Genomic DNA, 14,793 nt, shown 5'->3' with positions numbered 1-14,793 from the left:
TATCCATGACTGAATGGTGAATGCCAGGATTAGTTCTATTTTCAGCTTGGCTCAAAATTTCTGTAAGCTGTGTGGTTATTTTTTTAATCACCATCCCTTTTGTTATCAGTCAGCTTTTGTCGCATGGCAGAATCGCCCCAAAGTCAGTGGCGCCCAAGAAGCAGTGTTTGCAGCTGACCCTGGCCAATGCCCCCCCGGAGTGTGGGCTGGATAGGGCCATGCTTCACACACCTCTCCTGGACCCGGGCCTGCTCAGCACAGTGATGACACAGGTGCAAGAGGTCTCAGAACTGCAGTATCCCCTCCACCCACATTTCACTGGCCAAAGCCAGCCATGTGGCCAAGCCCAGAATCAGTGGGCTGGCCAGTGGATTCTGCCTGTAGCACAGTGGTTCTCAAAGTCTCCTCTGAGGCCCCCCGGGGTTCCTGAGGCCCTTTCAGGTCATCCATGAGGTTCTCCCTGCAACTATGTATCTTTATGAGGCCAGATTTTCTTCCTATCCTTCCACCAAAACATAGGGCGATCTGGGACTGCAGAAGCAGAAGGGAGGATCCAGCTGTATCCTGTTAAAGCCAGGTTATAAAGAGACTAAGGAAAACATCAGTACTGTTTGGTTTTGGAAAGTAATTTTTCAAAATAGTATCCATGTTAACAAGTAATAGGTTTTTATTTTAAATGTATTACATATTTAAAATTTTTCCAGTTTTAATTTCCAACATGATAGAGAGGATATATATAACACAGATAAAAATTAGTGAGGATCCCGGAGAGCTTTAAAGAGTATAAAAGGGTCCTCAGACCAAAATTGCTGCTCCAGAGAGGACACACAAAGCCACCGCAGAGGTGTGGCCTAGGGACGCTGTGTGGGATAGCCACACCGCTGCGCTGGCTGTCTCTGCTCTTTGTGCTATCAGAAGCAATTGCTTGAGAGTGCTTTTTATTTTAGCTTCAAGAATACTAAGGATTATCTATTTTCTTCTCTTTTTTTTTTTTTTTTTTTTTGAGATAGAGTCTCACTCCATTGCCCAGGCTAGAGTGAGTGCCGTGGCGTCAGCTTAGCTCACAGCAACCTCAAGCTCCTGAGCTCGAGCGATCCTCCTGTCTCAGCCTCCCGAGTAGCTGGGACTACAGGCATGCACCACCATGCCCGGCTAATTTTTTTCTATATATATTTTTAGCTGTCCATATAATTTCTTTCTATTTTTAGTAGAGATGGGGTCTCGCTCTTGCTCAGGCTGGTCTCGAACTCCTGAGCTCAAACGATCTGCCCACCTCGGCCTCCCAGAGTGCTAGGATTACAGGCGTGAGCCACTGCGCCCGGCCTATTTTCTTCTCTTATACCACTTTACTCCTTCTAAAAACAAACAAACAAGGAGGGGCTTTGATTTTCATAGTAACAGCTTCTTTTTTGCCCAAGAGGATGGATGTGTCATCTTCAGTTTAACTTTTTACTCATCCAATTTATGAAGCCTAAAGTTATAGTTCACTTTGACAGATCAAAATTGGTGCAGCAGAACCTATTGCATAGGAAACTATAGGAAACACAGGCCCATCTGTGCTAGGAGTGGACTCTTCAGTCACACTTGGACAGTCCACCAACATTTTGAATTGTGGATTAATTACGTGGTGGCAGGCGTCACATTTGTTTTTCTAAGGATAAAAGTGATAGTGGATGTGTGCTTATAATATGTGTGACGCTACGTTCTGCTTAGATTTACAAGAACTTCACATGGTGTCTGGCAGTGTTCACCTTAGAGTCCCAACAAAAACCTCTAGTGTTCTGCACATGGACAGTCCCCAACCTTGCTCCTGAGGGGAAGAGAGCCCTCCCTACCCTCTAGGACTTGCTGATGGGCCAGCCCAGCTGTGCCTTCTGCTTCTCCCTGCCCACCCCCAGCAGAGTCACACGGCACGTCTGTGCACAGCCCACATGGCCACAGCCTGCAGTCTGGCTCTGCAGTTTATCCGCATCATAAGCTGCTTATCTGTCCTTCCAGGCCCAAATGCAAGCTCCACAAGTTAAGCTGGGTTTCCTCGAGTGTGGCCCAGCCCTGGCCCGGTCCACGTGGAGGAGTATGGGGTGGACCAGTGCGGGCCAGCCCCTGCGCTGAGGCTGCATCCAGGACCTCAGAAGGCACTTGTCGCTGGGCCTGGGCTGGGCCCAAGTTTGGCAGGCTTGCTTCAGGAAACCGCCTGGACATTTACAAACAGCTGCACTACTACAGGCATGTGCCACTGCCTGAGGGGCAGTCTGAGCAAGGAAGAATGTGGCGGCAGTACCTGGCTGGGCGTGCTGGCCAATATTGTTTTCATTTTCATCAGCAAGGAATACTGCCCAACATCGCGGTGACCACTGGCTACTGCCGTCTTTACAGGCCCACCCTCAGGTTTAACTAGAAACCTGGGAATACGGGAGAGAGCAGACTTCACTGGCAAAAATAAAAAGAAAAGGATACCCACTTCCATTTTGGGAAGAGAAGGGAGAGGTCTGAGGTGTGACATTCCTTTCTGAAATGTGCAAGTTCATTGTGAAATCCCCTTAGAGTGCTCTGAGTGAAGCTAGTGGAGCGAAAGCCTCCCCCGGCCGGCACTCTGCGCTGTTCACATGTGGGCTGCAGCGTCACCTGGGACAGGGGCTCTCCCTGCTCCGATTAACCCACCAGAGCAGCCAGGGTGACGCGTGAGTGTGAGATGCCTCAGAGTTTAAATCTGCCCTGTGGCCCAGGTCTTGTGATTCTTCCAGTTCTCATTCTCCTAGAGCTCATGTTTTAGCATTAACGTAAGCCTGATTAATCACTTTTTTCTTTTTTGTAGGAAAATACTTCACAACAAGGGCCTCTGCTAGGACCTGTCTCTTGTCGCTTGGATCCTACCAGTTAGGTGGAAACCCGGTGGGCACCAAGAGCAGGGCAGTGGAAGGGTGTGACTCCCGGGCTGGAGGCGCTGGTCCCGGGTGTGCCTCAGGAAATGGGACGCGGAGGGTCCCCTGGTGCATCTGTCGGCCAGGCCTGGGCTCGGGGCTGGGGCACGGAGTCCTTGTCTGTCCCAGTACGGGCTGACACCAGCAGCACAGGGTGTTGGGGACTTCCGCCCACTCGGAAGTGCAGGGCCAGCTCCGACCCTTCCCCGCGCATGACAGGGCTCTGCTGTGGCGACACGTGTCACATGCTGTAAGCTCTGCCATGGGCCCGTGGTTGGCTTTTGCCGCCTTGTCGTGGTGGCCTCAGGCATGTGGTGTCACTGTCGTCCCTAAGAAGTTCCCCGTCCGGTGCCGCTGTGGCTCCGCGCACACCAACGTGGCGTGGGTGCCTAGTCGTCTCTTCATCTCGCTAGCATGATGGAAAGAGCCCTCTGGGACGATGGTGTCCGGGTAGAGCTGCCCCAGGCTCAGTGCAGGTGCCAGAAACCTGTGGGTGACGCTCAAGTCCCAGTGGAGGAGTAAACACGGAGGGGGATGCTTGGTCCTTTTGGCTCCCTCTGGCCCAGTGGCCTCGGGTACAAACTTCTCTTTGGTTAGGGCTGTGAGGGGCAGCACGCGCACATGTACACACACGTGTGCGCGCACACGCCACAGGGGGCCAGGACGGTGGGCAGGCGCGCGTGCGGAGGGGTTGGGCCTGCCCTGGGATCCTGACCCGCAGCAAGAGGTCTGGGCCCCAGAACATCTGGTCACTGCCAGAAGCATGCCATGGTGGCTGATGACATCAGGAACTAGCCAGGTCCACTGGCAGCCAGTCTGGTCAGCGGAAAAAAGGTGAAAGATTCCAAGATTCCGTCCTGTCAGGAAACTCGCTTCAAGGGTGGGAGGCATTTACCCCACGTGGGGCTGAGTGTCCCGTGGTGGCTTTCTCTGACCAGGAGGGCTGTGAGCAAGGTGCGTTGTGCAGCCACTCCCACAGCTTCAGTTACCCTGGGATCTGAATAGAAACAGACACACACACACACACACACACACAGGCAACCCAGTGTGTGAGCAGAAGGAACCAGCAGGGTCCTGGGTTCACAGGTGACCATCCTGGTGCTTGTCCCCAGCCTCTGGTCACCCAACCCCAATGCCACCCCTCCCAGCACACACACACACACCCCACAACTCTCCCCACAAAGGCCTCTGGGATCCCAGAGAACTTTCCTGAATACCTTGTAAGAAGACAAGGAGTAGACTTTAGGGTGTTGGCCTGAGTTTGTTTATTCATTCAATTGCTGAAAGACATCTTTGTTGTGCCTAAGTTTTGGCAATTACTCATAAAGCTGCTATAGACATCATGTGCAGGTGTTGGTATGAACATAAGTTTTCAACTCATTTGGGTAAATACCAAGGAACATGATTGTAGGGTCGTATTGTAAGAGTGTTTAGTTTTTTCAGAAACTGCCACACTGTCTTCCAAAGTGGCTGTACCATCTTGCATTCCCACCAGGAATGAGAGTTCCTGTTGCTCCACAGCTCGTTACATTTTAAAAAGCCATTAAAGTGCAGAACCTAAGTCCAAAATCCCCTCTCCACCCCATTGGTAGCATCAAGCCTTCATCGTTCAGTCCTGCATCCTTGGCTAGGGTGTAGTCAGTCTGTGGTGATTTTAAAACATGACCCCAATGTCCTTTGACATTTCTCCCATTAAGAACTGGTGCCTGTGTCCTTCCTCTTAAACCTGGGCTCTGTAACTGCTTGGCCAATGGAATGTTGCAGAAATGACACCTGCCAGTCCTGAGTGCAGGCTTTAAGGAAATGGTGGCTTCCATTTCCTGTCTCTTGGGCCCCAGCCACCTTGCTGTAAGGAAGTCCAAGAGTCGGTGCAGAGGCCACATGGTGGAGCCCGCAGACCCACCTCGGGTGAGTAAGTGCATCTCCAGATGCTTCCAGACTCAAGCTCCCTCCTACCTTTGCCCTTCCCTGGCTGTCTCAGGGCCCAGAAGAGCTGTTTTCACTGTGCCTTTCCGAATTCCAGACCCACAGAATTTGGGAGCAGAGGAAATCCTATTTTTGCCATTAAACTTTGAGTAGTTTGTTACACAGCAGTAGGTAAAAAGAACCTGTGTGGTTTGATTTTTCCTCTTCCTCAGGACCTTTGGTTGAACATTAAGTTCACTCTCTGACCTGAGCCAAGAGGCAGAAGGAAGCCACCCTGGCTGTCTGCCCAGCTCCTCCTCTTCTCCCTCATATCTTGGGGTCAGTGCACAGGCTGGGCTGAGCCATGCCCCCGTGGGCAGGGGTGGGTGCACAGGATTTGTGGGCTGTAGGGTAGGGGCAGGAAAAGGCTGGAGACTGCAGGGCCCTGCACAGCAGGTGGCCACAGGGATCCCTGGGCAGGGATTCCTAAAGAGGAGCTGCAGACCGATTTCCACGTGAAGTGGGGCCTGGAGGGCTGGGACAGGAATCGCTTTCTCCTCTTTTCCTTGGCTGCCACAGACAGGGGAGGCAGCTCTTCCCTGGGCCCTGCTCAAGCCTGCCCAAATCTGAGACCCTTTGACCTTCCTGGACCCTTGTCCTCTGAGTCACACCTGTCTGCTGAGGGCAAGAGGCCAGGGGTCACCCATAAATATATAAATTATGTGCACACATCTACACACAACCCACCACTGCACAAAACGTTGAGCAAAGGGACTCTGTTATGGACATGCTGGAATTTACATATTCAAGTACTCTGTGCTGCAAAATAGTCACCTTTGACCTTTATGTCTGATTCCAGTAATGCTCCTGTTTGCCAAGAACATTTAGGGAGCCTTTATTTTGGAATTTCCTTCAAGAATTTCCTGGCCATCCAACAAAGGTATAACTCTATGATCACATCTTGCTTCGGACCCAAATCTTCCTGCCCAGCTCCAGGGAAAACATGGCATTTCTCAGACGGGCCCTGATCACTTCTGACTGCAGAAATCCAGTCCTCCTTCAAAGCACATTCGGCCACCCCTGAGTTACAAGCAGGCTTCCAACAATGCCATCTGCAGTCAGTGCTCACTCTCAGCCACCAGGAAGGGAAACCCCATCTGGACCTGGCTTCAACAACCAAGAGGATTGATTGGCGGCAACTAAGTAGTCCAGAGACAGAGAGTGCTTGGCCTGTGGTTTGGCCCTGGTGTGGGTGCCTGGCCTTGGAGATACTGTCCTGCTCATGGAGGCTTCATCACTCCCACAGCTTCCCCCAGGGGTCCCAACCCTGACCCAACCCCAAGAGGATTGGGACACATAGATTTGGTTATCTGAGCCAGTCCCTGGTGGGGAGGTGGGGTTTCCACCCTACTTGTGGCCACACAGGGCCCATCCCTGGAGCTGGGGTAGCTGCAAACATTTAGCAGCTATGGAAAGAACAGTTACCTGAGAGGCACATGGAGCTATTAACACATGCTTGGCCATGCTTGCCCTGCTGTTATTCCACAACCCTCTTTTCAACAGACTCGCCTGCACACCAAAGCTCCCTCGAGTGCACACTGTCCTGTAAGGGTGGTGGCAGCCCAGAACCTTCTGTCCCCTCAGGTGTCTCTGAATTCATGCTCTGGGCTCCCTTGCCACTTTCCGCTTGAGGCATTGGAGGAGGACCTTCAGGTGCAGTGATGAGTGCGGGTGAGCTGCCATTTTTGGAACAGGAACTGGTGCTTCAGTGGTCATAGGTGCCTCGGTGCCTGGACCCATGAGATTGGGGTCACCATGTAAGGTGCTCGAGACCTATGTCCACACATGATGCACATGGCTGTCTGAAGCAAGGTATCTACAAATGCGACACTGGATGGGAGCTCCGGCTCTCCTGTAGTCGGGCCCCTGGCCACACCCTGTCACTTTGTTGTAAGTTCTGTGCCTTCCAAATTCCTACCAGCAGCCGCCACAGGAAGAAGGGTCTCCAGTGAGGTCTGTGGAGGCACCTCTGGTAAAGAGACCTTTTTGGGTTCTGCTCTTCATTGTGCACAGAGCTGAGAACCTCTGACTTCCTGCCAATCCCCACACAGTGCCTGGCCCATTGCTGGTGTATGTGTGTGTAGTTTATGCGTCTGTATTTCTGTGTGTGGGGGTCGGTGTGTAGTTTGTGTCTGTGTGTGGTGTCTGTGGTGTGTGTGTGCGCCTCTCTGTGTCCGTGTTACTGTGTGTATAGTTTACCGGTCTCTGTGGGTGTGCAAGTGTCTGTAGTTTGTGAGCCTCTTTGGGTGTCTCTAGGCGTTTTTCTGTGTGTGTTCATGTCTCTGTGTGTCCGTGTTGCACGAGAAAGAGCTTTCCACAGGTGTAACTGTGGCTAGAGTCCTGGGCTGGAGGGGGAACAGAGCCATGAGAAAATAAGAGGAAAGCTGGTCAAATTTATCAGCTCTAGTGGCGAACTCTTAAAATGCAGAACAGAATATTCACTCCATTTTCCCAATTCTTGTTCTTAGGGAAAAGTTTGTCCCAAGTCCTTGGCCACCGTCTACGAAGCAGAGCTTGCAGCTGCGATGCGCAGCCGGGCTCCGGAGAGCGGGCGCCGGCGGTCTGCGGAGGGTCCGCGGCCTGGACGGCGCTCGCTGGGGGCGGGGGCGGGGCCGCGGGCGGGGGCGGGGCGGGCGCGCGCAGAGTTCCCGCCGCGGCTGTGTCCACTTACCTCTCAGAGCCCTCGGTGCGGACCTGGAACTTCGCCTCCTGGGGGTCAGCGCGTCCTCAGGTACAAGGAAAGCGCTTCGCGGGTCGGGAGAGGGGAGGCGCTGAGCTCGTCCGCGCCGGGAGCAGGCAGGACTCAGACAGACAGGCTGCGCTGAGCGTTTATGGAGCAAGGCAGGTTTCCCTAAGGGACAAGGTGCGAGCCCGGGCGGGCTGAGCCGAGTGGCACCTGCTCTCTGAGCCTCCGGTTCGCGGGGGGTCGGGCGCCCGGGACACAGCTGCCTCCCGGTGGGCAGTGGCATCGGGAGGGGGAGTTTCAGGCCTTCAGACGGTGAACGTTCCACTTGAGCTCCTGGGCGGCATCTGCGCTGCGTCTGGGCCTCGGCGGTCAGGCGTTTCTCTGGAATGGAATGCACTGGGGTGAGAACATTAAATCCCTCAAAGCCGCTGCTCTTTAGTGTGGTCACACACAGTGAAATAAATGTGGCTTTAATGTAGCCAGCTCTTTTTAAGGACGTGGATGTTGAGCATAAGCGACAGGGTGTGTGGACATTCTGGGTTCACAGACCCAGCAGGGGCCAGGGGCTCAGGACAAACGCTCCCACCCCACAGGGAGAATCAGTGCCCCGGCCTGATCGTAAAGCTCCCCAGGCGACTCTCACATGCTCTTTGAGAGGCACTGACTTAGACAGTATGACAGTTCTACAGTGGGTAGTTTTAGGGTAAGTGATCCTGAGGAAAAGAAGACAGGAGGCTGTTAGCTCTTGTGGACAGGTGCTGTCTACCTAAATCACCTAGGAATTCCCTTTGGAGGTTTGCTTGCTGGGTGGCCCGAGTTTGGGGAGGAGGTGACATGGGGTCTACCTCCAGGTGCCTGGGGCAGGGCTGCCAGGCCTGGGCACCTGAATGCATCTGGCCATACCAACTCTCACATAGGAGCTAATGAATGATTAAATCTGGAAGCAGAGATGAAAGCTCTGGGTAGGCTGTAAAGGCTTGCACAAAAACTGCTTGTCATTGCAAATTTACAAAAACTTGAGTGCCGTTGTTCACATTGGTGTAAAGTAAGGGTGATTTAGGAGCATAAGTTCCTAAAGTTTTATTACACTGATGAAAAGCAAATGCTGATACTAGCCAGGCACAGTGGCGTGAGCCACTGGGAGGCTCAGTTTGAGACCAGGATGGGCAGCATAGTGGCCATCTCTTTTAAAAAATGCTAATACTGTTCTTGTTTTGTGAGAAAGCAATGGCCCACCTATCCCCAGGGTTAGCTGAAGTCTGAGAACAGCAGGAATACTGGAAAAAGGGAGGTCCTTGCTGCCTTTCGAAACTCTGTGACACCTGGGTTTCTGTGCTGGAGTGGCAGGTGGCAGGGAAAGGTTTTAAGCTAGAGGCCATGCAGTCAGATGTGCCTTGGGGAAAGATGACTGTGGCTTGGTGGTGGGGAGCAGCTGGGGGGCTCAAGAAAGCCACTGCCAAGTCCTGCTTGCTGAGAGGTGGCTGCCTGGCCAAGGCTGGGGCCACTTCACAAGTGATGGCTCTGCAGGGGGAGGGTGAATCATGGGTGGGGGGATTCCCACTTGGTGATGAAAGCACCTTGGATAGCTGGTGGGATCAGTCACACGGGCCCCATGGAAGGGCCAGGAGTGGCTTCCGCACTCTGGGGGCCTTTGGGCACCTTTGAGTCCAGGAAGACAAGAAGGTAGCTGGACACAGTGGTCTGGGCTGCAGAGGAGAGCTTGGAGATCACCTGTCCACAGGTGAGGATGAGGCCTCTTGGGAGAGGAGAGAGAAAAGGGGTCTTTTAACAGCTGAAGGAGGGGACGATCCAATGTGCCTATTCCCCATATACTAGAAATATCAGCAGAGAGTCCGCAGATCAAAGCTCTGTTAGCGCCTTTGGGCCGCTGGCTGCACCACCTCCCTCGCTGGTAGTTGGCTTTCCCAGTTTTGATTACAGGCTCTGCCATTGCCTCCAATTGTCCTGCCTAGCGCGGCGCGCGGAGGCAGGTCCGGTGCCTTAGGAGGCGCCGTCCTATCTGCCACCCTCGGAGAGCCGGCTCGTCTGGGACCCGCGCGTCCGGAGCGGCTCCCGCCGAGCGCGGGGTGGGGCCGGGCTCCGCGGGCTGTCCGGCCGCTCGGCGGCTAGGACCGTGTGAGTCCGATCCGCGGCCGAGGGGAGCTGCAGCGCGACGCTCCTGGGGTTTCTGCCCGGCCACCTGCCGCGGACGGAGAGAGGGCATGGCCGGCAGAGAGAGAGAGGCTCTGGCCCCAGGGCTGCGGAGTCGGGCGGTGCGGGCCGCGTCCCTGGCTGAGCGTTTGTGCGCTCGTCCTGTAGCGGGGCTGCCACTGTCCCGGGAGGTCTTGTGAGCGCTCCCCCGAGCAGAGCCCACCCGGCGACCCCCCGAGACACGAGGGGGTCGGTCAAATCCCGGGCCCGCCGCTCTCTTCTCAGCCTCGAAGGAGTCGTACTCTTTAAAGAATATAAAAGAGGGCCGGGCGCGGTGGCTCACGCCTGTAATCCTAGCACTCTGGGAGGCCGAGGTGGGCGGATCGTTTGAGCTCAGGAGTTCGAGACCAGCCTGAGCAAGAGCGAGACCCTATCTCTACTAAAAATAGAAAGAAATTATATGGACAGCTAAAAATATATATAGAAAAAATTAGCCGGGCATAATGGCGCATGCCTGTAGTCCCAGCTACTCGGGAGGCTGAGACAGGAGGATCGCTTGAGCCCAGGAGTTTGAGGTTGCTGTGAGCTAGGCTGACGCCACGGCACTCACTCTAGCCTGGGCAACAGAGAGAGACTCTGTCTCAAAAAAAAAAAAAAAAAAAAAAAAAAAAAAAAGAATATAAAAGAGATTAAAAGCCGTGATGTTTGATTTAATGTTCTAGAAGCTTTTAACCAAGTTCACATGTTGCAAAACCCATCTGAAGGAATATACGGTCAGGCTTGGCGTCTGTGTCCAGGTCTGAAGTGGGGTAGGGTCACAGCCCTCCCTGCACTGCCCTTGGCGGGACACGGCTGGCTCTGCCCAGGGCGGATCTCAGGCCTTCTTGGCCCCAGGTCTCCGCCTGCCCCCGCCCCTCCTGGCTTCGCGAACTAGAAAGAGAGCAGGAAACGCAATCGACAGCGCTTTGTCCCGGCGGACACAGCCACGCCCCCGGAAAGCCACACCCCCGGCAAGCCACGCCCCTGGGACCAGCCGGGACCCCGGGACAGTCGCGCTCTGAGAGCGGCTCCGGGACTGAGCAGTGCGGTGCGCGGAGAGAGGTTCAGCGATACGGCTGTTTTCGTGGGACTTTAGATACTCCGCCAGGGGAGAGGATCGGCTGCGGAGGGATTTCTCCTTAACAGCAAAGTTTTCACAGCAGCCGGAGAACTTGTTCTTTCCTCTCTTTTCATTACTGCATTATGTCAAATGACTAAAAAACTTAAAGATAAGTGTTCTTAAGATTTACGAAGAAACTATTTTCCACATGATGTATATTGCTGCGACTGTAAAATCGCCAGGTGGGCCTGGCCCTCCGGGGTTGGGTTCGTCTACCTGGCGCCACGCGCAGGGGTGGACTGGGGACCCACCGCCCCAGCACGGGGAGGCGGGGAGCTGATCATTCAGGTGCGGCCTTGCTGGGCTGCGGGCACGAGGGCAGGGTGCTCAGACCCCTATGCGCCCTCCTGCTTCCTGTCCCTTGTGCCCCCGCTAGCTCTTGTGCGCCTGGGCTCTGCTCCGTAGGTGCCACCAAAGCCCACCAGACCCGGAACACCCCAGCCAAATCTCCACGGGCGTGTCGGAACCATCAGGATGGGCTGGGGGTGTCCAGGCCTAGTCTGAGCATCTGGGAGCACCGCTCTCAGCCATCCTCCCTTTTCACACCAGATTGTTGGGTCCTTTTCTTGGGCAGAGCCGCTGCCAGTGGCTGCTGGACCAAGTGGAGAAGGCCCAGAGGTAGAGACTGGTCCCCTCCAGGGCAGCGGCAGGTGTCAGGGCCACGCCCAGTGCCCTGCCCTGCAGCTGCACCTGGCCTCTGGCCATGCTCACACCCGGTGCTGTCGTCCAGCACCTGCCCTGGGCACGTCTGAAGGAGGAGCATCTGGGGCCTCGGGCAGGGTGGGTGAGCGCCAGGCGAGGGCAGGGCCTCCAGGACGTCTGAGAGACCATGGGGACAGAAGGAGCAGCAGGAGGGGCTGCGGGCCAGAGACCTTGCAGGACCGGGAGGGAGTTGGGGGTGCTTCTACAAGTCTGGGGGGGAAGAAAGCAGAGACCGAGGAAGCGCAGGCAGCAGCCAGAGGGTTGGCTGTGAAGACTGGAAGATTCCACTGGGCTGAACCATCTATTTTTTTTTTTCCTAAAAATAAGCCACAACCATCTATTATATTTTTCCTAAAATTTGGTGACAACTTGGTCATTTTGGTGTGAGTCTTGCCCTGAAGGAGGGGCCTGGGTGCAGTCGCCCCAGGCGGTGGTGTAGGATTTGTGCACACTCTGCCCCTGGCCTACTGGGGACACAGCCGCCCCAGGGTCCCTTTCCAGCTGCCTGAAAGTGTCTATACCAGATGGGGCTCAGCCCCAAGTGGGCCCAGCCGCAGTGCAGGGCTAGGTTCTCCTCTGTGGGATCCTCAGCAGGGAACATGAGACGTCCCTCTATGGGTCAGGCACATGGGATCCAATGGGGCAAAGCCAGGCTGAGGCTGTGGTTCTGGGGGTAGTGAAACCATGAACTGGGGTGATGAGAGGGTCCCCCAGAGCAGGTGCTAGGGCATTGGGATCTCCCAGAGGACAGGCTGTGGGACAGGGGTGCTCCAATCACCTGCGTGAGAGGTGATGACCAGGTGGGAATAGGAGGGTTTAAGATATGTTTGGAGAAATTGGACGAGGAATGTATGAGAGAGAGGGACCTCTGGGTGAGCAGTGACCCTGGTGTCCCTGAGAAGAGGCAGGAAGTGGGGTGGAATGATAGCTTCTACTCAACCCAACACAAACACTAATCTGTTCTGTGATATCACCCTGGCTGGGAGGGGGTGGGGTGCCTCATTACTGCTCCTCATGTGGCATCCAGTGACACTATTAAGGAGGTGGGCTCATTACTGCTAAGCAGGGGTGAATGCCCTGATTCTCACTTGGCCTCCTCTTACGCCACCTGAGCAGGGAGGGAGAGTGGTCCCTGTTACTGCAGAGTGAGGATGAAGTCCAGGCCCCCCAAGTGGTGGTCTCCACTTACACAGGGTGGGAAGGGGTATGTAGGGAGGAAGTGGGACTCCCCAACAGTCAGCAGAAGTGAATGTCCAAGCTCCCTACTCAGCCTTCTCTGACAGCATCCCAGTGGGGAGAGGGAGGGGGCATGGCATTACAGCCTTTAGGGGTGCCCGCTTAGCCTTTGCTGTCCTGAGTGGATTTGAGTCTGCAGTACTTGGCTGCAGTTATTGTCTAAAAGCTTTCTGTGTTGCTAGGCCACCCCTTTCCTGGTCCTTTGGCTTGGGAACAGGCTTCTTTTGGGACTTTTTGTCTTGTACCTGTTGGTGTTTCCAGTTTGCCAACTCCTTTAGCTCCCTGTCTAGGGTATACGAGGCAAAATGAAAACCCAAGGACCTCACTACTGTGGTATTTCTTAGGTCTCTACCAGTTTGCCTTCTTCTCTCCATCCTTCAGGGTCTTCTTACGGTTGTTTTATATAAAATCTCAGTTTTTTATTTTTTATTTTTGAGAGACAGGGCCTCACACTCTTGCCTCGGCTGGAGTGCAGTGGCGCAATCATAGCTCATTGCAGCCTTGAACTCCTGGGCTCAAGCAATCCTCCTGCTTCAGTCTCTGAGTAGCTGGGACTACAAAGTGCCACCACACCTGGCTAATTTTTAATTTTTTTTTTTTTTTTGTAGCGATGGGGTCTCTCTTTGTTCCCCAGTCTAGTCTCAAACTCTTAGACTCAAGTGATCCTCCTACCTTGGCCTCCCAAAGTGCCAGGATTATAGGCATGAGCCATTGTACCTGGCCAAAATGTCAGTTTTTTAGTTATATTTAGCAGGAGGAATAGGGAAAAGTAGTTCTACTCTATCTTCCTGAAAGCACAAGTCCTGAGATCTATTTTTTCTTAGTGTTGGTGGATATGATGGTGTGTTTGCACGCTGGCCTGAGTGATTCAGGAGTGGGGAGAATTGCAGCAACACAGTCTGAGCAGGTAGGAGCAGGTGGGCTCCAGTGTGCCCGGCAGGGCTGCAGACAGGTGTGTCCTTGGAAGACTGGGCATTTTATTCTCACTGTCTCTAGTTTTGTCAATGTGGCAATCCTGGGACTTTTTGCTCCTTGAGACATTCTTCACTCTTGCCTGACTCTGCTCTGAATCTCAGGGTCTGACTCTGGCTGGGCTCCAGGGTCAGCAGCTTCCTGCTGGATTCAGCCAACAGGAGTCTCTGCTGGGAGACTGGGGGAGGCAGAAGGGAGAAGCTGGTACTTCCCATTCCACTCTGCTTTGGGACAGCTCTTTGGGCCTCTGGCTCCTTCTAGAAAGACCCTCCATGGTTTCTGTTCTCACCTTCTCCCTCTGCCTCACAGCCACAGGGTGGTGGAGGTTTCTGGCTGCTACTAATCTCTGGGCTCTGGTTAGCTTCTCAGCATATCTACCCACTGTGTAATCAGTTTCTAGGGTGAAGTACTCAGAGCAGCTTCTAGTTCCTTCTTGGACCCTGGCAGATTCAGTCAGTGCAGGGAGGAAGAAGCAGAGTGAACAGCTGAGATTGGGAAGGAGGGTGGGCATGTGGGATTGTGAGGGGGAAGGCAGAGGAGCGTGTGATGCCTCAGGAGACATGGCAGGATTGCAGGGCAGTGCCGGGGCCCACCTGGGGATCCCGCACACGGATGCCACATTGCAACCGTCAGCAGCACAGAGAGTTTTCTATGGACATGTTCAGCCGCTTGGGTGCTGGCACAGAGTGGGCAAGCAGGGTTGGGAACTGGCCACAGGTAACAGACTGACTCCAGGGGCCCCATCATCCCCACCTCCTGCTGCTGACACCCTGGTGTGATCCCCTGCCCTTGAGTGTAGGCAGGACCCACGGCTGACCTCCAACCAACAGAATATGGCAAAGTGACGGTTATCACTCCCCTGATTATGTCACATTATATGACATTCTGCCCTGCTAGTAGGCTTACTCTAGAGACTCTCCTTGTTGCTTGATGAAGTGACCAGATGTATTGGGGAAGTCCACATGGCGAGGGGCTGCAGGAAGCAGGTAGGAGGTGACGGT

General features: G+C 54.2%; 1 protein-coding gene across 1 annotated transcript in view; it reads left to right on the top strand.

Moving 5' to 3' along the window:
- Window positions 1–7,559: 7,559 nt before the first annotated feature.
- Window positions 7,560–14,793, top strand: part of OCA2 (OCA2 melanosomal transmembrane protein) — a 200,529-nt gene continuing 193,295 nt past the window's right edge. The window contains exon 1 of the mRNA XM_069465829.1: window positions 7,560–7,617. The gene's annotated coding sequence lies outside the window, so the exon portion shown is untranslated. The remainder of the gene's footprint in view (window positions 7,618–14,793) is intronic.

The sequence above is a fragment of the Eulemur rufifrons genome, chromosome 3, assembly GCF_041146395.1.
Source record: "Eulemur rufifrons isolate Redbay chromosome 3, OSU_ERuf_1, whole genome shotgun sequence".
Taxonomy (NCBI): Eukaryota; Metazoa; Chordata; class Mammalia; order Primates; family Lemuridae; genus Eulemur; species Eulemur rufifrons.
The sequence above is the reverse complement of the archived record's forward strand: the minus strand, read 5'-3'. Positions and strand labels throughout refer to the sequence as shown.